Here is a 25423-nt window from a genome sequence, read left to right as displayed (position 1 = left end):
TGCATTCTTCTTCATGTTGACTCCATTTGAACCAGCACCATTTACTGAAAATGCTATCTTTTTTCCATTGAATGGTTTTGGCTCCATTGTCAAAAATCAGGTGCCCGTGGGTGTGTGGTTTCATTTCTGGGTCTTCAATTCTGTTCCATTGGTCTTTCTGTCTCTGTACCAATACCATGCAGTTTTTATCACTTTTGGTCTGTAATATTGCTTTAGTTCAGAGATAGTGTTTCCCCTGAAGTCCTTTTATTGTTGAGAATACGTTTAGCTATCCTGGGTTTTTTTTTATTCCAGGTGAATTTGCAAATTTTTCTCTCTATGTCTTTGAAGAATTGGATTGGTATTTTGATGGGTATTGCATTGAATCTGTAGATCGCTTTTGGTAAATTGGCCATTTTTACTATATTAATCCTGTCAATCCATGAGCATGGGAGATCTTTCCATCATCTGAAGTCTCCTTCAATTTCTTTCTTCAGAGTCTTAAAGTTCTTATTGTACAAATTTTTACTTGCTTGGTTAAAGTCACACCGAAGTACTTTATATTATTTGGTTCTATTATGAATGCTGTCATTTCACCAATTTGTTTCTTGGCTTATTTCTCTTTTGTGTCGAGGAAGGCTACTGATTGATTTGAGTTAATTTTATACCCAGTCAATTAAATGACGTAGTTCTCTGGTAGAACTTTTGGAATCACTTAAATATACTATCATATCATTTGCAAATAGTGATATTTTGACTTCTTCTTTACCAATCTGAATCCCCTTGATATCCTTTTGTTGTCTGATTGCTCTGGCTAGAACTTCAAGAACTATATTGAATAAGTAGGGAGAGAGTGGGCAACCTTGTTTAGTCCCTGATTTTCGTGGCATTGTTTCATGTTTCTCTCCATTTAGTGTAATGTTAGCAACTGGTTTGCTGTATATGGCTTTTACTATGTTTAGGTATGGGCCTTGAATTCCTATTCTTTCCAGGACTTTTATCATGAAGAGGTGATGAATTTTTTCAAATGCTTCCTCAGTGTCTAATGAAATGATCATGTGGATTTGTTCTTTCAGTTTGTTTATATAATGGATTACATTGATGATTTTCCATATATTTATCCATCCCTGCATGCCTGGGATGAAGCCTACTTGATCATGGTGGATGATTTTTTTGATGTGCTCTTGGATTCGGTTTGCCAGAATTTTATTGAATATTTTTGCATCGATATTCAAAAGGGAAATTGGTCTGAAGTTCGCTTTCTTTGTTGGGTCATTGTGTGATTTAGTTATAAGAGTAATTGTGGCTTCATAGAAGGAATTCGGTAGTGCTCCATCTGTTTCAATTTTGTGGAATAGTTTGGATAGAATTGGTATGAGGTCTTCTATGGAGGTCTGATAGAATTCTGCACTAAACCCGTCTGGACATGGGCTCTTTTTGGTTGGGAGACCTTTAATGACTGCTTCTATTTCCTTAGGAGTTATGGGGTTGTTTAATTGGTTTATCTGTTCCTGATTTAACTTTGGTGCCTGGTATTTGTCTAGGAAATAGTCGATTTTTAATCTGTAAGTGCACACACACACACACACACACACACACACACACAAACACGGGAGTCCACAGGCAACTTGTGAGGGTCAGCTCTCTCATTCCACCATGTGGGTCCTGGGTATCAAACTTAGATTGCCAGGCATGGGACAAGCCTGGGACAAGCATATTCAAACCATGATGATGCCTTTATCACTATGGGCTAGTTTTTGCTTCCTGGAATATGCACATGGACTCAGGATAGAAGCCCTTGTCCCTACGCTCTTCTTTCAAGATTTCAATTTCAGTCCTTTCTTCTGCCTGGCTGTATGGTGGCTGTGAGCTTTCTATTGGCTACTTCCCAGCAGAGTCATAGAGGAGGATCAATAACAGTTAATCAGTATTTTTGACACATTACTTTTTAACATGGGTCTCCAGGGCAATGTAGATCATGGCAGGGCAATAACCAGGCTAGCTTTTACTTGTTCCTAAGAATGTTTTTTAAAGATTCTCTTCTAATCAGCATGGTCTACAAAATAAGATCCAGGGCAGCAAATGTTACATTGTAAGATCTTGTCTCAAACATAAAGTGCCAAATAATACAATAAATACAATAAAATATAATAAACACAAGAAAAATAAAATTTATAGCTATAATCATAGAAAGATTATTTGTCCTCAACATTTATGCTTGCATGTCAGAAATGGATTCAATGTACAATTGTCTTAACACTCTTCCAGGCAACCCACACATCCAGGGAAGGGCTGATATGAGCAGATGCACAGTGAGTTGTAGTAACCTAAATCTGAACTGTTCTCGCCATACTGAACGTGTTACCTTTCATCCTCTGTGGCTGAGACCTTGTATGAAAAACCCTAACTAACCTAGGCTCTCCTGTTCTGTCTTCAACTCATTAAGTCTCTCAGAAACCACGTTAGGAATCTCACTGTGTTCCGCTACCATAACCTTTCTCTGCCTTAGGCATCTCATCTGTAAAATAAGAATATAAAGCCCCTTTGTTTAACAAACACTTAATGTTGCTGAGACCCGGGAGCACTCCTAGGTTCTGAACACAGGGTACAGCCGGACACAGCATTCAGTGCTCTTGAGAGTTAAAAGCTGAGCTGGGAGAGATACATAATTAATACGATCATATATTAATATAGTAAAAAATTTGGTAGTGGAAAAAGTTTGAAAGACAGAAAAAGAAAACAAGAAAAGAACAGAGAATCAAAACAGAAGATACAGATGTGGTTATACTGGAAATCATGCCCACTGAAAAATAGGGAGGATGGCACAAATAAATAACCCTAAAGTTCCAATTCTGTGCTCAGAAGAAATAAAGTGCCTATTAAAGATAAAACTTTTAAAAAGTTTTGTTTATTCCCAGACAGCATCTAATGGAATTGCTAAAAAACTGGGCTAATTGAAGAAATGATAAAATGGTGCAACAGAGACAACATAGTAATTAACAATGCACACACCTTTTACAGAAGATCTGAGTTTGATTTCAGGCTCCAGTGTCCTGTGACACACAACCCCTAGTTATTTCAGCTCCAGGGGATCGAAAGCCCCCTACTGGCTTTCTTGGACATCATGCTCTTATGTGTATACACACACACAAACACACACACACACACACACACACACACACACACACACACACACCACACACACACATATACACCGAAACACATAGAGATAATTAAAAATTAAAAAGTAGACGTTGAAAAAGAATGTTGGGCTGGGGATTTAGCTCAGTTATAGAGCGCTTGCCTAGGAAGAGCAAGGCCCTGGGTTTGGTCCCCAGCCCCGAAAAAAAGAATAAAAAAAAAAAAAGAATGTTACAGAAGAATCAATTAAGGAGACGAAATAATGAGTCAGAAATTCATATCCATACACAGAAATCAGTGCATGAGGGACATGGTATTTAAAACAGGACTAAAATTAACATTTTCAGTCATGATTGCTCTGTAACATGAAATAATATCAATATATGTTCACATCTGAAGTAAATATAAATAAGACAGCAAGTTAGAGCACATGGGAAGGAGTAATTGGAAATAAAAGATTCCACAGGTACGTATTATTACAACTAAAGAAGTATTTAACTAGGGATGAGTCTGGATTCTTTGACACATATTGTAAATACCAGGGGTGGTGGGAACACATAAAACAAGTGCTTTAATTTTTTAAATACTTTTTGATGCTGAGGACCAGGGATACCAGAACATCTGCTTACATCCAGCTACTAGAAAAAGAGAGGCCACACCTTTAGTGCCCATTCTTGGGAAGGTGAAAAAAAAAAAAAAGCCGGGTTATGTCTACTGGGTTTGAAGAATATGTGGACTTTGAAGAGTTGGTATTCAGAGTGCCTGCCTCAGCTACAAAACACAGTACTGGAGAGAACAGTGAAAGATTCAAAGAAGATCACACTGTGCCTGGCCCACCTCCTGCTGACTCTTCTACTGACAAACTTGGACAGGCAATTTCCCCACACATTCCAGGTTCACATAAGCCTTCCTCTCTTGCCATAGAGATCTTGGATCTTCCACTTTTCCAGGAGTTTCTGGAACTATCCAAATGTTTCCAAGGATCTATAGGTCATTCCACATTTGCCCAGGTGTCCAAATTCTTCCCACAGATCCTGAAAAGAAATCATACATTCTCCTCTTCCAGAAGGAGTGTCTTTTTTATTCCATCTTTATTAAATTGGGTATTTCTTATTTACATTTCAAATGTTATTCCCTTTCCTGGTTTCAGGCTAACATCTCCATAGCACCTCCCACTCCCTTTTTTTGGGGTGTTCCTATCCTGATGCATCCCCACATTCTGCCCTTTCCCAACAATCCCATTCCCTGTGGAGTTCAGTTTTGGCAGGACCAGAGACTTCCCCTTCCACAGGTGCAGGACTCCCAGCTGCCGAGATGGTTCTTTTTTGTGCATGTGCACACACGTGTGCTGATAAGCCCGCAAACCCTCTATTCCTCTGGGAGAAAATTGCCCTAGAGATGTAACAGCCAGAATATAGGCATCAAGGCCATGGCAGCCTGGGAGTTCTGCAGAGGCTGACAGTCTCCACTGCCCCTTCTGTGACAATTAGTGTTAAATGTCTGGGAATTCTGAAGTGGCTTTTGTTGTATTGACTGACTTGACAGCAGAAATGTGAGAGAATCAGTAAACCACACAGAGGTAGAACATATCTCAAAGGTTACAGGGGTGGTACTTGTGCTTGCCCAGATGCCCTTTTATGGTGTGGATGTGTTTCTCTCCCTCTCTAAGCAGTCTTCGGTTCAGGGAAAAATTCCTTTATCTCTTTCTACATAAAAGGATATTCAGCTCTGGTTTGAAAGTCAAAACAACAGCCATGTGTGCCATGGAACAAAAATGAGGACAGATTCTTTTATGTATGAAAATGTATTCCGAGTGATACTTTGCATTTATAATTGGAAGGTTATTATCAGCAAGTAATGAAATTAAGATTTAAATATCGTGCTCCATTTAAACGCAGTTAAGCTGGCAGGATCAGGAATCAGCACATTGTTGGGTAAATACTAATCGGGCTGTGATGACATCCGGTAATTAGTTACGGCTTGGGGGGGAAATAAGATTTCTTTTGCTACCTGCCATTTTAGCTCAAGGCAACTTTGAGGCTTCAGGGAGAACGCTGTCAGTCTCAGAAAGGTTTTCATTAGAAGGAGTAGATGGTTGAAGCAGTTCTATCAGCTCCGGGTGAGTGTCTAATTCTAGACCTGGGTAATTAGATCAACAGTTAGATCTAACTGCAGACAAACAATAGGATGGAGATCAGGCTAATTAGCCACACAATGCCATTAGATGGATGAATGAAAAGTAAGCATTTCTTTCCTAAGCAGAAAAATCAACACTGGAGCTGCTTGTGTGTAGCTGCAGGCTCCTGTCTCTAAAGGTGCTCTCTGAGCCACCTGTAGGTATAGGATGGTATACAGTCTTTGTCCCAAGCCTACAGTTAAGAGGTACTCATCCTGTCTCCAGGCTAGAAAGAACTGAAATTCAGAGATGTCTTTGTTCAGGTCCACACAGCAAAGGACAGGGCAGAGAGAAATTCACTCTCGGTATGTCTGATGCTTTAAGACATCCTCAGATACACTGTTCCAAATCTCCACCCCCACCCATTGATAGCAAAGCAAAAGTGATCATCAAGATATCTAAGACTTGACTTCCACTGTGCACGTAGAAAAACTTCTGTACAAGTTGAGGTCTCTTCTAGGGTGCACAAGGAAAACCTTCCTCCAGTCCCTCCCACCAGCTCTGGGGTGGCGGGAGAGGGAGCAGGCAGGGTCCCCCCATCTTGACATTTGCAAGGCTGTTTCAGGCTCTGTCCACACCTTCCGGGTTTAGGGTGGGTTGAGGGTGGGGGTTTGGAGAGCCCTGCCTGGACTATCCGAGATCCAAGAAGACACAGTGGGGCTCCAGGCCACATGCGCCCTCTAGCGCCAGTCAGAGGGACGATATCTCCGTGAGATCTCACCTGGGAGACCTGCATCCACCTCTGACTTGGGCACAGACATATCCCTCCAATTTGAGAGGGCCACCTGCCCTTTTTTAGGTCCGTGTGCGACTAATAGGGCTACAGGAAGACAGTTTAGCTGCACAAGGTCTTGGATTTGGTCTTCAGCGCTACTTAAAGAACAAAACAGGGTATTTCAACCAACCCCTTTCTTTTTACATCAAAAACGGATAAAAGGAGCCTAACTTCAGTTTTTACTTCTGTATTTTATCTATCCATTTACTCCTTTCTTTCTCCCTTCCTCTCTTTCTTTCTTTCTCTCCTTCTTTCTTTCTTTGTGTGTGTGTGTGAGAGAGATATGTATGTGTACTCATGTGTTTGAATGTGTATTGTGCAGACATGTGTGTATGTGTGATATGATGTTATAGATTTTCATTGTTTTCCTTTAAGATTCTCTGCAGCAAGGTCTTTCAGTCAAAAGCAGACTCATTGATATGACGAGTTATGATTGCAACTTTCCTCTCTGGATTCCCTAACTCTGCTGTCCCAGGCTTTAATTATAGGCAACCTCCACACCCACCCCCTTTGACCCCTCCCCCCATTTATGTGGGTTTCCAGGGGAGGGGAGTTGTACCTCTGTCTCTGTGTTTCCATGGAAACTGCTTTAGTTGTGGATCCATTTCCCTGGCTTCTGTAGTGTATGTCGAATGCTCATATTTGACTGAACAAGTGTTTTGAAATTGCAAAGGAAAGATTCCTAAGCCATTTCAGGCCAGGGGGCCATGGCTCTTGGTGCATTTTGCATGTAGGTGGCGGTCCTCAGCCTCATCAGTGTCTCTGACGCTGAAATTGTAACCTTTTCTTTTTCTTTTTCCTTCTTCATGTTTTTTTTATATCAGTGTCTATTCATTATCCACAGTGCTGGGTTGCATCAAGACCACTTCCTTTAACCATGTCATGTGCTTTACCCTATTTGACCTTCCTGCTCACCCCCATCCCCCATCCCCATGCCTATCTCTTTCTTTCTCCAGGCCTTTGTCTGCCTTCGTGACATATGGACATATTTTTTTTTTCGGATCTGTTAAGAACCCATAAAGATTCTGTGAAGAATTACAGGACTCACAAAGGAGACAAAAATTACAGTATTTGCTTTTCGGCGTCTGGTTGATTTTGCTTAATGCTGTGGTCTCCAGTTTTCCTACCAAAGACCTAATTCAATCCCTTATGTGGCTAGATAAAATTCCATTGTGTATGTGTACCAGGACTTATTCAATGGTCTATGGATGGAGGTACAGGCAGATTCCACATCTTGGCTACTGAAAATAGTGCCACAGTAAGCATGGTGTGCAGGTGTCCTCTGATGTGTTGCCTCTGAGTCCCATGGGTATGGTTGCCAAATGCTCAGGCTGACTGCCATTCACTGAGAGGCTCTGAGCCTAAGCTGTGTGCTCTCTCTTTGGATGGAGGCTTTGCATTAGATGACTGTGTGTGTGTGTGTGTGTGTGTGTGTGTGTGTGTGTGTGGTGTGTGTGTGTGTGTGTGTGTGTGTGTGTGTGTGTGTTCGGTGAATGACTGTGCACCCTTACATTGGGATTCTTCATGGAGTTTATGAAAGCCGTAGCTGTGTTGGTGAGCATTGGAGATAGATGTTTACAGCACCCCATCCCTCTATCCCTCCTTACCCCTCTGCTTCCTTCTGCACCTTTTCCTTCCCCTTCTACCTCCACTCACCGTTTCGAGACAGTGTCTCACTATATAGCCTAGGCTAGCCTCATGGTTGCAATGATTCCCCTGCCTCAGCCTTCCAAATACCAAGAAGTCCTTTCGTTGGACGAAGAGAAAGAATTTCAGAGGTGCAGTTGTGGGCATGGTTTGCCAGGAGAGGAGTAGACACCAGACTGTCTTTGTACAAGGAAACTAGGACCAAAGCAGATAGCATTGGGGACAGTTAGCTTGGCCACCGTGCCCACTCCATGTCCCCCACACCAAGAACCAGAGCTCTTGCAAGTCATGTTTTCTAAGTCATCAGGTCATGTCAGTGGTCAGATAGAATATGGCACAGGGATCCTTGGGAACATGTAAAGCAAAACTTATTACCTACAATTTCTATGCTAGGAGAAGAAAGGGCACCCAGATTGTGTGTGTGTGTGTGTCTGTGTGTGTGTGTGTGTGTGTCTGTGTGTGTGTGTGTGTGTGTTCATGTGTTGGGTCATAGCAGGTAACAGGGTGGTGAGATTGGTTTCAAGATTCTCTCAAACTTGAGTATTTTCCTGAGCTTCTGGGTAGAGATATGGCTGTGTGGGTCTGTTTGGTATCTGATCTTTTATATAGAGAAGTGCTTACATTGGGAGGGCCCATCCCAAGCTAAATGGCCAAATACCACATGGTTTCCCTCATTTTAGTGGCCCTAAAATTCTTTACAGATTCATTGTGATCAGAGGAAATGGGAGAAGCATGTCTGGGGCTGGAAGTGGGTTGAATAGACCTTGCTGGATGCAGAGGAAGAGGTGCTGCTCCTCTGTTAGCCAGCAGACTGGCCAGGACAGCATCAAGTGAACAGGCAAACCATGTTGTCATAACTTGGGGGAACCATGGTGAATTGGGATGAAAAGCATCTGTCCTGTCCCAAGCCAGATTCCCCAGGGCCTCTGGGCCATCTCAGACACTGCCTAACAAAGTCATCAATATCAGAGCTTAGAGATCCACATCTGAAACTATTCACATTCCTCATTTTCCCCTCTGCAAGAAACAGATCAATTACAGTCAGGACCAGCTTAAGCACAGCCTAAGTTCCAGCTGCCTTTTCCAGCGCCACCACCACCCTTGTTAGTGAAGGTGATCTGGCACTGATGATTGGGCTGCATTCTTGGGTTATGGTTATTGTAATACAACCACTATAGGAAACATTTGTTTATGGACATGGCACCTAGGCATCGCCATGCCTGGTTGGTTTGTATTAATATCATTCAGGAATCACAGGCTTAAGTGGAAGGAGCAGTGAAAAGGGTTTGTGGCGGGGGAACCTCTTCACTACAGGGGACGTGGCAAGACTTTGTCTACCCTGGACTTTCTCAAGTATCCTCCCTTTATGTTCTTTCCAATAAAGGTGTTAAATCAGAGTGAGAATGGGTCCAGGTGGTATCCTGGAGACCGTGGCTCTGACATCACAGAAACATCGTGTGATCAGGCAGAATTAACACACACTCAATGTTTTCATGCTCTACTTCAAGCCAGTGGCCTCTGTACTGAGCCACATGATTATTGGTTAGTGAGTGAATGAAAGACTGAAAGGGGGTGGGGCTACGGTATTGCCCTGTACAATGCAGCCGGACGTCTTCCTGTTGGCAGAGCCCACATTGGAATGACTGTGGCTCCAGACAGAGTGCCCATTCCTGAGAATTTAAATTCTGATTATTGAATCCCTAACATAATGAGCCATCTCCCAGGCCCTGGTGTTTTGACTGATGAGTCTGCAAGTTGCATTTTTAATATGTAAGAAATGGGAACCATGAGGAATGGGGAAAAGAGAGTGTTTGCCTCCTCTCCCCATCCTCTCTGTTAGCAAGGAGGATGTGGCAATGGCAGGGTGCCCTCATCTTCTCAGTGAACTGGACTTCAGGTATGTTCTCAGGACCTTGGAGAGGGCCAGAGAAGCTACTTTGTTCTGCAGGATGTTTCTGACTCTTGAAGGTTCTGGATGAATTCCAGGTGAATGGATACCTTTACCTCACAGAGAGGGAAATCAAGAGACTCGATTATTGCTCCAGCATCTGGGGTCTGTGGTACCCGTGGGGAGGGACCTGTCCTTTGTCAGCAGTGGAGGGGACACTGGATACTGCAGTCAGAGCCTGAGCATTTCCTGTACCACTCAGAGACCTCCATTCAGGTAAAGCTGGATCCCCTACTAAACCACAGTGGGGAATCACTGAGTTTATTACACAGAGAAGGTGACTGTCACTGTTTCTGATTTGAACATGGGCATTTAGAGAGAGCTTTATACACAATTCTGTGGCTTTTCAGGCACCATTGTTCAAAAGATATATTTTTTTTTCTTTTTTTTTCTTTTTTTTTTTTTATTAACTTGAGTATTTCTTATATACATTTCGAGTGTTATTCCTTTTCCCGGTTTCCGGGCAAACATCCCCCTCCCCCTCCCCTTCCTTATGGGTGTTCCCCTCCCAACCCTCCCCCCATTGCCGCCCTCCCCCCATAGACTAGTTCACTGGGGGTTCAGTCTTAGCAGGACCCAGGGCTTCCCCTTCCACTGGTGCTCTTACTAGGATATTCATTGCTACCTATGGGGTCAGAGTCCAGGGTCAGTCCATGTATAGTCTTTAGGTAGTGGCTTAGTCCCTGGAAGCTCTGGTTGCTTGGCATTGTTGTACTTTTGGGGTCTCGAGCCCCTTAAAACTCTTCCAGTTCTTTCTCTGATTCCTTCAATAGGGGACCTATTCTCAGTTCAGTGGTTTGCTGCTGGCATTCGCCTCTATATTTGCTGTATTCTGGCTGTGTCTCTCAGGAGCGATCTACATCCGGCTCCTGTCGGTCTGCACTTCTTTGCTTCATCCATCTTGTCTAATTGGGTGGCTGTATATGTATGGGCCACATGTGGGGCAGGCTCTGAATGGGTGTTCCTTCACTCTCTGTTTTAATCTTTGCCTCTCCCTTCCCTGCCAAGGGTATTCTTTTTCCTCATTTAAAGAAGGAGTGAAGCATTCACATTTTGATCATCCGTCTTGAGTTTTGTTTGTTCTAGGGATCTAGGGTAATTCAAGCATTTGGGCTAATAGCCACTTATCAATGAGTGCATACCATGTATGTCTTTCTGTGATTGGGTTAGCTCACTCAGGATGATATTTTCCAGTTCCAACCATTTGCCTACGAATTTCATAAACTCGTTGTTTTTGATAGCTGAGTAATATTCCATTGTGTAGATGTACCACATTTTCTGTATCCATTCCTCTGTTGAAGGGCATCTCGGTTCTTTCCATTTTCTGGCTATTATAAATAAGGCTGCGATGAACATAGTGGAGCACGTGTCTCTTTTATATGTTGAGGCATCTTTTGGGTATATGCCCAAGAGAGGTATAGCTGGATCCTCAGGCAGTTCAATGTCCAATAATCTGAGGAACCTCCAGACTGATTTCCAGAACGGTTTTACCAGTCTGCAATCCCACCAACAATGGAGGAGTGTTCCTCTTTCTACACATCCTCGCCAGCATCTGCTGTCACCTGAGTTTTTGATCTTAGCCAATCGCACTGGTGTGAGGTTAAATCTCAGGGTTGTTTTGATTTGCATTTCCCTTATGACTAAAGATGTTGAACATTTCTTTAGGTGTTTCTCAGCCATTCGGCATTCCTCAGCTGTGAATTCTTTGTTTAGCTCTGAACCCCATTTTTTAATAGAGTTATTTGTTTTCCTGCGGTCTAACTTCTTGAGTTCTTTGTATATTTTGGATATAAGGCCTCTATCTGTTGTAGGATTGGTAAAGATCTTTTCCCAATCTGTTGGTTGTCGTTTTGTCCTAACCACAGTGTCCTTTGCCTTACAGAAGCTTTGCAGTTTTATGAGATCCCATTTGTCGATTCTTGATCTTAGAGCATAAGCCATTGGTGTTTTGTTCAGGAAATTTTTTCCAGTGCCCATGTGTTCCAGATGCTTCCCTAGCTTTTATCTATTAGTTTGAGTGTGTCTGGTTTGATGTGGAGGTCCTTGATCCACTTGGACTTAAGCTTTGTACAGGGTGATAAGGATGGATCGATCTGCATTCTTCTACATGTTGCCCTCCAGTTGAACCAGCACCATTTGCTGAAAATGCTATCTTTTTTCCATTGGATGGTTTTGGCTCCTTTGTCAAAAATCAAGTGACCATAGGTGTGTGGGTTCATTTCTGGGTCTTCAATTCTATTCCATTGGTCTATCTGTCTGTCTCTGTACCAATACCATGCAGTTTTTATCACTATTGCTCTGTAATACTGCTTGAGTTCAGGGATAGTGATTCCCCCTGAAGTCCTTTTATTGTTGAGGATAGCTTTAGCTATCCTGGGTTTTTTGTTATTCCAGATGAATTTGCAAATTGTTCTGTCTAACTCTTTGAAGAATTGGATTGGTATTTTGATGGGGATTGCATTGAATCTGTAGATTGCTTTTGGTAAAATGGCCATTTTTACTATATTAATCCTGCCAATCCATGAGCATGGGAGATCTTTCCATCTTCTGAGGTCTTCTTCAATTTCTTTCCTCAATGTCTTGAAGTTCTTATTGCACAGATCTTTTACTTGCTTGGTTAAAGTCACACCGAGGTACTTTATATTATTTGGGTCTATTATGAAGGGTGTAGTTTCCCTAATTTCTTTCTCGGCTTGTTTCTCTTTTGTATAGAGGAAGGCAACTGATTTATTTGAGTTAATTTTATACCCAGCCACTCTGCTGAAGTTGTTTATCAGCTTTAGTAGTTCTCTGGTGGAACTTTTGGGATCACTTAAATATACTATCATGTCATCTGCAAATAGTGATATTTTGACCTCTTCTTTTCCGATCTGTATCCCTTTGATCTCCTTTTGTTGTCTGATTGCTCTGGCTAGAACTTCAAGAACTATATTGAATAAGTAGGGAGAGAGTGGGCAGCCTTGTCTAGTCCCTGATTTTGGTGGGATTGCTTCAAGTTTCTCTCCATTTAGTTTAATGTTAGCAACTGGTTTGCTGTATATGGCTTTTACTATGTTTAGGTATGGGCCTTGAATTCCTATTCTTTCCAGGACTTTTATCATGAAGGGGTGTTGAATGTTGTCAAATGCTTTCTCAGCATCTAATGAAATAATCATGTGGTTCTGTTCTTTCAGTTTGTTTATATAATGGATCACGTTGATGGTTTTCCGTATATTAAACCATCCCTGCATGCCTGGGATGAAGCCTACTTGATCATGGTGGATGATTGTTTTGATGTGCTCTTGAATTCGGTTTGCCAGAATTATATTGAGTATTTTTGCGTCGATATTCTTAAGGGAAATTGGTCTGAAGTTCTCTTTCTTTGTTGTGTCTTTGTGTGGTTTAGGTATAAGAGTAATTGTGGCTTCATAGAAGGAATTCGGTAGGGCTCCATCTGTTTCAATTTTGTGGAATAGTTTGGATAATATTGGTATGAGTTCTTCTATGAAGGTTTGATAGAATTCTGCACTAAACCCGTCTGGACCTGGGCTCTTTTTGGTTGGGAGACCTTTAATGACTGCTTCTATTTCCTTAGGAGTTATGGGGTTGTTTAACTGGTTTATCTCTTCCTGATTTAACTTCGATACCTTGTATTTGTCTAGGAAAATGTCCATTTCCTGAAGATTTTCAAATTTTGTTGAATATAGGTTTTTATAGTAAGATCTGATGATTTTTTGAATTTCCTCCTAATCTGTAGTTATGTCTCCCTTTTCATTTCTGATTTTGTTAATTTGGACACACTCTCTGTGTCCTCTCGTTAGTCTGGCTAAGGGTTTATCTATCTTGTTGATTTTCTCAAAGAACCAACTTTTGGTTCTGTTGATTCTTTCTATGGTCCTTTTTGTTTCTACTTGGTTGATTTCAGCTCTGAGTTTGATTATTTCCTGCCTTCTACTCTTCCTGGGTGTATTTACTTCTTTTTGTTCTAGAGCTTTTAGGTGTGCTGTCAAGCTGCTGACATATGCTCTTTCCTGTTTCTTTCTGCAGGCACTCAGCACTATGAGTTTTCCTCTTAGCACAGCTTTCATTGTGTCCCATAAGTTTGAGTATGTTGTATCTTCATTTTCATTAAATTCTAAAAAGTTTTTAATTTCTTTCTTTATTTCTTCCTTGATCAGGTTATCATTGAGTAGAGCATTGTTCAATTTCCACGTATATGTGGGCATTCTTCCCTTATTGTTATTGAAGACCAGTTTTAGGCCGTGGTGGTCCGATAGCACGCATGGGATTATTTCTATCTTTCTGTACCTGTTGAGGCCCGTTTTTTGACCTATTATATGGTCAATTTTGGAGAAAGTACCATGAGGAGCTGAGAAGAAGGTATATCCTTTTACTTTAGGATAGAATGTTCTATAAATATCCGTTAAGTCCATTTGGCTCATGACTTCTCTTAGTCTGTCTACATCACTGTTTAATTTCTGTTTCCATGATCTGTCCATTGATGAGAGTGGGGTGTTGAAATCTCCCACTATTATTGTGTGAGGTGCAATGTGTGTTTTGAGCTTTAGTAAGGTTTCTTTTAAGTATGTAGATGCCCCTGTATTTGGGGCATAGATATTTAGGATTGAGAGTTCATCTTGGTGGATTTTTCCTTTGTTGAATATGAAGTGTCCTTCCTTATCTTTTTTGATGACTTTTAGTTGGAAATTGATTTTATTTGATATTAGAATGGCTACTCCAGCTTGCTTCTTCTGACCGTTTGATTGGAAAGTTGTTTTCCAGCCTTTCACTCTGAGGTAGTGTCTGTCTTTGTCTCTGAGGTGTGTTTCCTGTAGGCAGCAGAATGCAGGGTCCTCATTGCGTATCCAGTTTGTTAATCTATGTCTTTTTATTGGGGAGTTGAGGCCATTGATATTGAGAGATATTAAGGAATAGTGATTATTGCTTCCCGTTATATTCATATTTGGATGTGTGGTTATGTTTGTGTGCTTTCATTCTCTTTGTTTTGTTGCCAAGATGATTAGTTTCTTGCTTCTTCTAGGGTATAGCTTGCCTCCTTATGTTGGGCTTTACCATTTATTATCCTTTGTAGTGCTGGATTTGTAGAAAGATATTGTGTAAATTTGGTTTTGTCATGGAATATCTTGGTTTCTCCATCAATGTTAATTGAGAGTTTTGCTGGATACAGTAACCTGGGCTGGCATTTGTGTTCTCTTAGGGTCTGTATGACATCAGTCCAGGATCTTCTGGCCTTCATAGTTTCTGGCGAGAAGTCTGGTGTGATTCTGATAGGTCTCCCTTTATATGTTACTTGACCTTTTTCCCTTACTGCTTTTAATATTCTTTCTTTATTTTGTGCGTTTGGTGTTTTGACAATTATGTGACGGGAGGTGTTTCTTTTCTGGTCCAATCTATTTGGAGTTCTGTAGGCTTCTTGTATGTCTATGGGTATCTCTTTTTTTAGGTTAGGGAAGTTTTCTTCTATGATTTTGTTGAAGATATTTACTGGTCCTTTGAGCTGGGAGTCTTCACTCTCTTCTATACCTATTATCCTTAGGTTTGATCTTCTCATTGAGTCCTGTATTTCCTGTATGTTTTGGACCAGTAGCTTTTTCTGCTTTACATTATCTTTGACAGTTGAGTCAATGATTTCTATGGAATCTTCTGCTCCTGAGATTCTCTCTTCCATCTCTTGTATTCTGTTGGTGAAGCTTGTATCTACAGCTCCTTGTCTCTTCTTTTGGTTTTCTATATCCAGGGTTGTTTCCATGTGTTCTTTCTTGATTGCTTCTATTTCCATTTTTAATTCCTTCAACTGATTGTCTTTTCCTGGAATTCTTTCAGGGATTTTTGCGATTCCTCTCTGTAGGCTTCTACTTGTTTATTAATGTTTTCCTGTGTTTCCCTAAGTGTGTTCATGTCTTTCTTGAAGTCCTCCAGCATCATGATCAAATATGATTTTGAAACTAGATCTTGCTTTTCTGGTGTGTTTGGATATTCCATGTTTGTTTTGGTGGGAGAATTGGGCTCCGAGGATGGCATGTAGTCTTGGTTTTTGTTGCTTGGGTTCCTGTGCTTGCCTCTCGCCATCAGATTATCTCTAGTGTTACTTTATTCTGCTATTTCTGACAGTGGCTAGACTGTCCTATAAGCCTGTGTGTCAGGAGTGCTGTAGACCTGTTTTCCTCTCTTTCAGTCAGTTATGGGGACAGAGTGTTCTGCTTTCGGGCGTGTAGTTTTTCCTCTCTACATGTCTTCAGCTGTTCCTGTGGGCCTGTGTCTTGAGTTCACCAGGCAGCTTTCTTGCAGCAGAAAATTTGGTCTTACCTGTGGTCCCGAGGCTTAGGTTTGCTCGTGGGGTGCTGCCCAGGGGCTCTCTGCAGCGGCAGCAACCAGGAAGTCCTGTGCCGCCCCTTCCGGGAGCCTCAGTGCACCAGGGTTCCAGATGGTCTTTGGCTTTTTCCTCTGGCATCCGAGATGTGTGTGCAGGGAGCAGTCTCTTCTGGTTTCCCAGGCTTGTCTGCCTCTCTGAAGGTTTAGCTCTCCCTCCCACGGGATTTGGGTGCAGAGAACTGTTTATCCGGTCTGTTTCTTTCCGGTTCCGGTGGTGTCTCAGGCAGGTTTCCTGCTGATCCTGGGCCCTCCCCCACGGGAGCCCAGAGGCCTTATACAGTTTCCTCTTGGGCCAGGGATGTGGGCAGGGGTGAGCAGTGTTGTTGGTCTCTTCTGCTCTGCAGCCTCAGGAGTGCCCACCTGACCAGGCGGTTGGGTCTCTCTCTCACCGGGTCTGGGAGCAGAGAGCTGCTGCGGGCCGGGATCTTAAGTTCTTTTTTTATCTCATGCTAATTTTTGATGCTTTTTTTTCCCCCATGGAATTCTTAGTCAATAGACCAGTGTACCAGATATCAGCTGCATGACCAGAGGTTGGTAGCACTTTACCTCATTGCTCAATTCATAGATACAAAGATGTTTATTTTTTTTTTTTATGAGAAGGCCTTGATCTTCTAGAATGTAGAATGTTGTTGTCTGTGGCTTTCCTTTGCTCCCTCCAGTCTCACATGGTTCATATCAGTGAAGAAACAGCATAAAGAATGTGAAAAACACTTGCTGGGTCACAGGATTGACAAAATATACAAAACTTTCCTTACATGGAATTAGAACATAGTGGAGAGTAGATACATTCAGCTTAGTCAATGAAATGCTCCCCCTGTATACCTAATGGACAAATGTTTACCCACCTGGATTGACTTGTTAGCCATGCCTGCTTACCCTTCTTACCCAGTTCCCAGGAGACTTTATTCTCAGCAAGGGATAAGGTGGTGGACCAACATGTTAGGCTTCCTCAGTATTTACCAATTACTCCAAGATAAGCAGAATCCTCCAAAAGGAGCTCCCATTTCCATAGTCTACCTCTCTTCAGGTCTGAAGCTATGAGCCCAGTCAACAAGAAAATCTCCATAACCCAGACAAAGTAAATCTTTTCTTTCTTTAGTGCTGGGGAGGATGGGCAGCTCTGATGGTGTCTTCCTTATTGTAGGATCTTCCTGAGACAGGACAGGGGAAAGAGCATTGGAGGAGGGTAAATCTTGATCCATTTAGAGTTTCAGTATAATAATAAAAATACTAATATTATTATTAATAATAATAATAATAATAACAATCATCATCATCACCATCATCATCATCATCATCAATACAATCACCATGACCATCAAAAGTATTTTAGGCTGGTAAGATGATTCAGCATTTAAGAGAACTGACTGCTTTTCCATAGGTCATGAGTTTAATTCCCAGCAAAAACATCGTGGAATACAAACATGCATAATGGCATTTGACTCCCACTTCTGTCGTGTCTGACAGTTACAGAATACTCATTCAAATCAAATGAAATAAATCTTTAAAATAAATAAATAAAAGTTTATTTATCAAAGTTTAAGTTACTGTGCTTCTGTAGCTGATCAGCTTTTTGTATTTCTCTGAGGACAGAAAATGCAATCTCTGTCTATTAAAATCCATGATGAGAGCTCACACATTACCTGCCGAATCCCAAGACTTTTATTCAAAACACAGCTTCTGCTTTTCTGAGAATTATATAGTTTCTTATTAAACTCCTATCCTTTCTTCATGGCCTGCCTCTGCGTGGCACACAAGAAAAGTAGTTCGTACATGAGGACATTACAGTTGCATTTTCCTGTGGTGTGAGAAAACTGAGGTTAACACAGAGGGGTCAGGACTGTCAACAAAGAAGTGGGCATAATGGCTATCTTTTGTCCAAATGCTGTTGGTTGAATGGGTCAGCTTTCCTGGGAGTTTACCAAACTCACAGGTCATCTTCTGGAGCTAAGTAATCAATTTCTCCAAATTCTTAATCTGATTTACTAGCTCACTGATGGTGGAAGGTTGGGATGACGACTTCCCAGCAGACCCTGTAGAGAAACACAAGGGAACATGCATGGTAATGGCCCAGTCACAGGAGTGAAAATGCTGAGTCCCCCAATGAAGCATGATGAAATGGGAAATCTACAGATACTTGGAAGCACTGAAAGATGAGGAAAGCTCTCTTCAAGCTGGACTTATTAGCTATTTTCTTTCTCGCGACCGTGATCGCTAAACATGTGCCTCACTGCCTTCTGCAGTCGCCCTGGCCCTTAACAACAAAATCTGGCCAAGACATGAATAAATGGAAGATATTTTCAGTTCGTATCTGATGGGATGCATGTAAGTCCTGTACTCCATAGTGTTTAGGACCACCAAGCCTTAATCATGTATGTTCAAGACAAAGAGTAAGAGACCTTGATGCATGTGAGTGGAGTAGCCCTTGTCATAAAATTCCAATGGCATGTCCAGGAATCCTGTGAAGATAAAATTCAATACTCTACCCTGAGAGTCAAAGCTTTTATCGCTGTGCCTCTTCTTGGCATTCTTCCTCATTCAGAGTGAAACTAAGGAATGCATAGTAGACAAGATGCATGCTTGACAATTCCTGACCCTTTGCCAATAAATTTATCAGATATTCCTGAAACTGGGTCTCTTCTTTAGGGATCCAGAGCCTTCAGGTCATAAGTCCTACTCCTAGAAGGCCTGAGCCAAGACTACCTCCTCTAGGAAGTTCCTCAGAACCAGCCCACTGCTCTCACTCGCCTTTTTGCACCAGATAATTTATGTTTTCACTTCTTTAACAAGAAAGAATCTTAATTTCTTCCTCCTCTCTCTTTTGTCTCTCCATGCTCTCTGTTTTCTCTGTAAATAGCTTGATCATCCTGAAAAACATTTGAGTGGGTAAACAAATATGTACTAACTAATTGCCGCGAGGGCAGTTTCTGTTTCCATAACACTAGTGACATCACAGAGAATACAATGGAAATTCCAGCATACATTAGAGTATCCGGAAGATAGTCCAGTTCAACAGCACATAACTTCCCTTTAACAAGATCTTCTCCAAATAAACAAACCAAGTTGCCCCTTCAAGGATCTTTGCCTGAGACACAAAGGAAGACTTTCTATCAATATCCCTTCTAACCCAGATATATCACTGATCTATTGAATTTTTTACCACCTTCATGCATGAATAGTGAAGACTCAGTTCTCAACCACAGCCCACAAAGGTCCCCCACTCCTTTGGTAGCACACTCAAAATGACAAAGAAGAAAATAAACTGAGAACATAGTTCAGAATTCTTGTCAGTGATGTGTTGATTCGACACAGTTAATCCATCTCAGGGGACATCTTCTGTAGCTAAATGACCAATTTTTCCAAATTCTTCATCTATTCCCCCTGCTAAGTAATATTGGAGGGTTGGGATGATGTCTTCCCAGTAGGCCAGGTACATAGATAAATACTAGTGAGCAAAGACTTGGGGAATATCCACAGACTACAACAGTATGGATAGGGGAGTAAAAAATACAGAAAACTTTTAAATTCTGATAAAATATTCCCTCAGAGCCTCGAAAATTATTTATTTTAGCCATGAGACTGATTGTGATGTGATCAGTGGCACACAGTTCTGGATACAGGTGCATTGATTAACACAGGTGTAATTTGAGTCATCAATAGCAAACACTCAGGGAAAGCATGATGGGTCAATCTTGGAATGAGCAATTAAGAAGTCAAACTGAAGTATATATAGGTATCATGTGGAAGAAACAGATGGACAGAGACAAAGACAGAAAGTCAGACAGACAGAGAGACAGATACACACACAAACACAACTCACTCACACACACACAAATCAAAGGAGCAGTCATAGGAAAACGATGTAGTAGATCATTGGTAAGGAGCTCCAGCCAGGGAAGAAAAGTCAAATTCTTCATTTGGGTGCCACATATGACAACTTCTATACTCCTGAAAGGCAGTCACTACTACATTTATGTACAACATCCATTAGGAAAATACAGACAGGGAAGGTAAAGTAAGGGAAGAGACTAGGTATTACTACACGATGCATGTTTATTAAAGTCCCATGTTATCTTTCTCCTGAGGCTGTAAGTCCCTGTAAAGAGAAGACAGTCCATGGTCAGCCTGGCATGCATTTCTTGGATTTCTGAAAATTTTCCTTCCATACATGATCCTTGGCCCCTAGGCTTGTTGGGAGTTGTTGAATATTCTACATCTTCTCAGTTGTTAAATTCTTATCTAGTAGATTTGGACATCAATTCTATTTTTAATTGTTGTTCTCCAGTAGACAGCAAGTTCAGATCACACTGGTTTTTATGAGATAATCGAGTGCATAAACTGCCATGAAATATGTTATCATTAGTAAAGACCTTTGTAGGAAAGCTGAAAAATAGGACAGAGAGGCAGAAAGACAGACAAAGAGAGATGAGACAGAGAGACGGAGAAAGACACATACACACAGAGAGAGAGAGTGAAAGAATACTATGCCTTGTGTATATGAAGCCAGAAAATAATTTGTGAATCTAGAAGAAAAAGTATAAATGACTGCCTGTAAATCCCATTGACTAAGAAAGAAGCCTGGAGCCAGTTGTGCTATTGAGACTTCACACAGATTGGCCTATACCAACGTGAAACACTAGACTTCCATGAGCAAATCCTTAGCCTGGATAATGCAGTTATGTTGGTCTAGAAAAACAAACACTGATTTGGCCCCTCTGTCTCTCAGTACTCTGATCTGCCATGTCACAAGAGGCTGAATGGTCATCCACTTACCCTGAGATGCAGCTCACAAGGAACAGCACCTACCTTAAACAGTACTTCATCTGAGCCTAACCTTCATTGTAGATGGTACTCGGGAAGCTAACTGACAGGTTACACTTTGCCTAGCTGTGTGTCAACGTTCAGACATGAGACTCCCACTCTGTGATTGTCAACACTTCCATGTTTCCATTGGGACGGCAGTGTCACAATGACCTGATACTGTCTTCTAACTCCTATCACTTTCTTCATGTGACCAAGTTGACAGTCACCTTCAGTTTATTCTCAGATCCACCGGATGCAACTTGGCCTCAGAGCCCTCATGTCTGCCCACAGAACAAAGAGAACAATCTCACAGTTCACAATGATAATGCAGACATGCCACGGTATTACCTCCAAAATTTACTTTCAAATTTAATCTCTTATTTCTGATTATACTACTCTTTAAAGAAGGTCATGTTGTGGGAGAGCATTTGGTTTCTGCTCCATCCACAGATTATAGTTTTCTTACATAGACTTTTTTCAGTGACAAGGTTTCTGTAAACTTGTATCAAATTAACCATTTAAGCACAGAAACACACACACACACACACACACACACACACACATACACACATACACACACACATACACACATACACACGGAGTGTAGGGATAATAGTGATGTGCATGTTGAAGAAATTTAGGACAGTCGATTTAGCATATAAGATGTGGAGGGTTGCACTAAAATCTAAGCCCATAGGATGAAGGATGGGGAACAATTGTGAGTGGTGCTTTCCCCCCATTTGGACATATGAACCATGAAGTATGAGACAGTAGATCTGCATGGTCAAAGCCAAAGTACAGAAACATACACAGTCAATTGATTGTGAATAGCTCATCTCTCTGATCTCTAATGGAAGAGTTAAGATGTTTCCACACCTCTCCTGCATAATATTTCATTGCAGTCCAATGCTAGCACACTGAAGGATATTCAAGAACATATCTGAAAGGTGACCTTTTGACCTAGCTTCATATAGAGATAAAGCAACAGTGTCAGAATTCCCAGAGCTCTGATGAGCAGAGGGTGTTGTTTTCCTCTCATTAACTTAGCAATGCCTCAGAAATCCAAGGAGGCAATCTCCTAAGGCCTATTCACAGCTGCACATGGTGTATTTTGGCTTCACAACACCTTAGGCTGTAGTTACAGAAACCAGGATGAAAACTGCAAATTCCATCAGCATACAGTTGCTGGGAAGATCACCAGAATCACTGATAGGTCTCTATAGAACCATGACAGTAGATAGATATGCCTTGCAGGGATAGTACATGGTTGTTTAGTTCCCCCAATTACTGTATAGGACATGTAGGGAAGTCAGGAAGGAGCCAGTCCCTGTTCTATTTCACTAACTGACATTTCTTCAATGTCATAGAAATCTGCCTGCCAAAGGACACTGTCATTAGGACAAAACAGCAACCAACAGATTAGAAAAAAAGATCTATACCAATACTTCACCTGATAGAGGGCTATAATCCAATAGATACAAAGTACTAAAGAAATTAAACTTCAGAGAGACAAATAACCCTATTCCAATTGGGTTCCAGAAATGATGAAAGAATTCTCAATTGAGGAAAATCAAATATCTGAGAAGCTTTTAAAGAAATGTTCATCTAAGTATGGTGACTAAGTATGTCATCAAGGAAATGTAAATGAAAACAACCCTAAGATTCCACCTCACACATGTAAGAATAGCTGGAATAAAAAACTCAGGAGACAGCAGATGTTGATTAAGATGTCAAGAAAGAGGAAAGCTTCTTCTTTCTTGGTGGAATTACAAACTTGTTCAATCACTCTGAAAATCATTCTGGAGATTCCTCAGAAAGTTGTAAATTGCACTACCTGAGGACCAAGATTTACCTAGCCACGGTATATACCCAAAACATGCTCCAACATGCAATAAAGACACATGGTCGGGCTGGAGAGATGGCTCAGTGGTTAAGAGCACCCGACTACTCTTCCAGAGGTCCTGAGTTCAATTCCCAGCAACCATATGGTGGCTCACAACCATCTGTAAAGAGACCCAATGCCCTCTTCTGAACATAGCTACAGTGTACTTATACATAATAAATTAATAAATCTTTAAAAAAAGACACATGGTCAACTATGTTCATAGTGTAGGACACCCTTATGGGAGACCCCACTCCAATTGCAAGATCGTACTCCCCAAGAAATGTGAGAGATCGAGATCGGCTCTTGATATAAAGCACATGAGTCCATTTATTATCAGAGCTCTGGGATAGCTCGTATCTCACACAGGAGACATGGGAGTCGACCCCAAGACTCAAAATTTAAGGCTTTTTTTTTTGGTTCTTTTTTTTCGGAGCTGGGGACCGAACCCAGGGCCTTGCACTTCCTAGGTAAGCGCTCTACCACTGAGCTAAATCCCCAGCCCCAATTTAAGGCTTTTTATAGGGGAAGGCAATGGGATTCAGCGTGGTTATACTTGATTGGTTGATTTATATATCAGCAAGGAAAATGAGTACAATGTCTCATCAGCATGCAGTACGTGTGGGCTGGAGTGTTCACGATGTAGGAGAGCGTCTTATCTTTATTTGAAGAACAGGGAGTTTGGTAACTATTAACTATAGAGGAACAGCCAGTTTGCCCATTCGGATGGCCCATGACTCAGCGGAGATGGTGGCTGCTAGTGCCTGGAACAATCTCTTGACCTTGTTTTTAGGCTTGACCGGGCATGTCTCAGGCCCGTTCTGTCTTTTCCCCTTATGTGCTGTTCTTCTGTAGTTTTTATGAGGTTTTTATTTTAACTCCTTCAATAGCAGACTTATTAATGATACCAGGAACTTGTAGGAAACCTAATGGCATTCATCGGTGGAATGGATACAGAGAATGTGGTACATCTGCCCAATTTTGTACTATTCAGTTACCAAAACCAATGATTTCAAGAAATTCATAGACAAATGGATTGAACTAGAAAATATAATACTGACTGAGGTAACCCAGTTACAGAAAAACATACATGGTATGAAATCACCAAAAGTGGATATTGGCACAAAAGATCAAATTACCCAAGATGCAGACCACAGACAACTGGAAGGCTAAGGAGGACACCCAAGATGTTCATGCTTTGCTACTTTTTAAAAGGGGGAACAAAAATATCTATGAATTTAGAGTAGAAACTGAAGGAATCCCATTAAGAGCATTCCATATATATATATATAATCAGTCAGCAATACTAGATAAGATTGCTGAAGCTAAGAAGGGCAGGCTGCCAATATCCGGATACAGATACTTCCTGAGACACACAGCTAGAGCATGTCAAATACAGAAGTGACTGCTAGTGGCAATCTGAACTGAAAATGGATCTCTTGTTGTTAGATTTTGAAAAAGGATTGCAAGATATGAAGGGGCTTTAATCCCCATAAGAATAGCAATGGGAATGAACCAGAGTTTTCTGTTACTAAGGCAGTATTCAAGGACTGTACATGGATAGACCTATGGCTCCAACTGCATATGTAGCAGAGGATGGCCTCGATGGGCATAAATGGAAGGAGAAGTTCCGGGTCCAACCTAGGTTTGACTCCCAGTTTAAGGGAGTATGAATGTGCAGTAAGAGGGGATATAGAAGAAGGGTAAGGGTACCAGTTAGGCCTCTTATGGACAGAAAACTGGGAAAGGAAATAACATTTGAAATGTAAATATAGAAATATCCGTTTGTAAAAGAAATAAAAATTGCTAAAAAATAAAAAAAAGAAAGAAATTAAAGAAAAGAAAACTGTCAGCTAATCTCACCTATTGACTCAGACATATAAAGGGTAACTGTCAGGGAATGGTACTCAAGTAATACTAGTGAAAAGACTCTGATGATGAAGTCTCAACTTGGTAGCACTTCTCTCTCGCAGATACCAGTGTCAGACACAAACTGCACCATAGGAATCCAATGCATGGAGTTTACTCTGAGCTGAGGACACAATATTGGTCTTTTCCTTTTCCTTAGGACCGTTTTCTTCTGGGCAAAAAGAGTAAAATCCATGACCTCTCAGGAAAGCAACTTTGCCCTCCCCAACACCTGGTTTTTGGAATGAATATATTAATGATATAAAATCTCTGACTTCCAGGAACCATAACAAGCAGGAACGTCCAGATGCTGCTGGGAGGCTCGCAGCTCCTGATTCCCATATGTGGAAGGCTCAGTTCAAGGCTATCTCGTCAGCAAACCCCCTCAACTCCTATCCAGGACTCACTGAGCTTTCCCATAGATGATATATTTCCTCCTTTTTTTATACCAAGACAGAAGTCCAGCTTCCTTCTCCCCATCTGTGATGTCTTTATCCTCTTGTTATCACTCCCAAATGACAGTTTACTCTGAACTAGGGGACAGTTCATAAACCCTGGAGTTACTGAAGGAATATCTAAGAGATAGTTGCTGTCACGACAACACTTGTGACATCACAGAAGCTTGGGCTCTCCAGGTTACAATAGATTTTTCAGGGAGTACCTAATGTCACTGAGAACTGTCATGGCCTACCTGATAAACAGCTTTCCTTACTTTGACCAGATTCAAGGGTTCCCTTTCCAGGAGTGTCTCCTGTGACACAGTGGAAACCTTTATGTACTACATCTCTCTAA

The 25423-nt window shown here is 41.4% G+C and overlaps 1 long non-coding RNA gene across 1 annotated transcript; it reads right to left on the bottom strand.

Annotated features, from left to right (window-relative positions):
• Nucleotides 1–16335: 16335 nt before the first annotated feature.
• Nucleotides 16336–25185, bottom strand: LOC134484269 (uncharacterized). Its single transcript, XR_010061681.1, has 3 exons — nt 25081–25185; nt 17682–17780; nt 16336–17189 (listed from the first exon to the last, which is right to left on the bottom strand). It is a non-coding gene; the product is annotated as an uncharacterized LOC134484269 (long non-coding RNA).
• Nucleotides 25186–25423: the final 238 nt, after the last annotated feature.

The sequence above is a fragment of the Rattus norvegicus genome, chromosome Y, assembly GCF_036323735.1.
Source record: "Rattus norvegicus strain BN/NHsdMcwi chromosome Y, GRCr8, whole genome shotgun sequence".
NCBI lineage: Eukaryota > Metazoa > Chordata > Mammalia > Rodentia > Muridae > Rattus > Rattus norvegicus.
Note: the sequence above shows the minus strand (reverse complement) of the source record. Positions and strands in the feature narration are given on the sequence as shown.